The sequence below is a fragment of the Halyomorpha halys genome, unplaced genomic scaffold (assembly GCF_000696795.3).
Source record: "Halyomorpha halys isolate HHAL.00 unplaced genomic scaffold, Hhal_1.1 Scaffold300.1, whole genome shotgun sequence".
NCBI lineage: Eukaryota > Metazoa > Arthropoda > Insecta > Hemiptera > Pentatomidae > Halyomorpha > Halyomorpha halys.
Window position 1 is genome coordinate 659,758 of NW_027107582.1, and position 1,454 is coordinate 661,211.

At 36.5% G+C, this 1,454-nt stretch overlaps 1 long non-coding RNA gene across 1 annotated transcript; it reads right to left on the reverse strand.

The window, feature by feature from the left end:
* Positions 1-73: 73 nt before the first annotated feature.
* On the reverse strand, positions 74-1,448 carry LOC136795057 (uncharacterized). Its single transcript, XR_010843027.1, has 2 exons — positions 555-1,448; positions 74-422 (listed from the first exon to the last, which is right to left on the reverse strand). It is a non-coding gene; the product is annotated as an uncharacterized lncRNA (long non-coding RNA).
* Between the last annotated feature and the right edge of the window lie 6 nt (positions 1,449-1,454).

The window sequence follows — 1,454 nt, forward strand, 5'->3', positions numbered from 1 at the left end:
CACTCCCACCTGATACTCTACCTCCCGACTTTCCATCTGCGCATCCATTACTTCCACAGCTATCTCCTTCTGGTGTTCCAGTTTCTGTACTATTCCCTCCAACGTCACTTCTTCCATCTTCTTCTGTACTCTCACTCCCACCTGATACTCTACCTCCCGACTTTCCATCTGCGCATCCATTATTTCCACAGCTATCTCCTTCTGGTGCTCCAGTTTCTGTACTATTCCTTCCAACTTCACTTCTTCCATCTTCTTCTGTACTCTCACTCCCACCTGATGCTCTTCCTCCCGACTTTCCATCTGCGCATCCATTACTTCCACAGCTATCTCCTTCTGGTGTTCCTATTTCTCTACCTTCCACTCCAATGTCACTCCTTCCATCATCTCCACCTTCTCCACTATTACCACCTCTACCTGATCCCCTAAAATAATGTAATTAAGTTAAGTAAATCCATAAAAAATTACACTAAATCTATATAAAAAAAAGTATATAATTAAAATTTTATAGAAAACTCAAAATATTTGAAGTAAACAGATACTATTAGTGTACGTACTTTGATCTGCCACCATCACACGTAGAACAGTTGTACTTAAGCGTTTGATCCTTGAAACCCTAAACGTTAGAAAATATTATTATTCCTAAGCATCCTAAAGATATTTCAATTTTCTAAACTTTAAATCTTTACCAATTTGAATTACTAATTATTAATTGATTTATAGGTTGTATCTTTAAAAATACTTTTGCATTTAGGAGTTGAGGATGAACCATTTAGATAATCCTTCATGGTTTAATACTGCATTGGTGAATTCATTATAATTACAATTGTGTTTGTGGACATTGTTGCAATTTCACACTCACTGCTCAAAATTAGATTCCAGCTGAAAATATCTTTTTATTCCAGATAATAGATGAGTTTGTCTAGTTGGCCTTCGGCAAATTCAGACATAGTGGGTGTGGAAAACAGGCTGAGAGTGATCCAATTTACTCTGTTATGAAAAGCCTTAAATTACTGCATTTATCATTAATTAATCCCATTTTAGGACCAAATATACTATATTTTAAAACATTAAAATTAATAATTATGAGAGATAGTTGACAATAGTGATAGTTTCATTGACCGCACCCCCAACCATCTTCTCCTCATTAAAATTAATAAAGGATAACCTAAACAAATGAATAATCTCTCGTATTTGTAACTTAAGAGTCCGAGAATAAGAAGTGAAAGCATTCCAACTTGTACCGGTAGGAGAGGAGGAGTTTGTTATATTGTGGAGGGGAGAAGTGGAGAAAGGGTGAGAGGTCGGGTGTGTTCCCGAGTCCTACTGTCAAGCCCATCTTAGGTGCACTATATATTCAACAAGTTTTAATATGAATGCTGGTAGGTATTTTTTGGTTCCTGTTGCTGGTAGGTATCTTATGGTTCCTGTTGCTGGTAGGTATCTTTACATCTTAT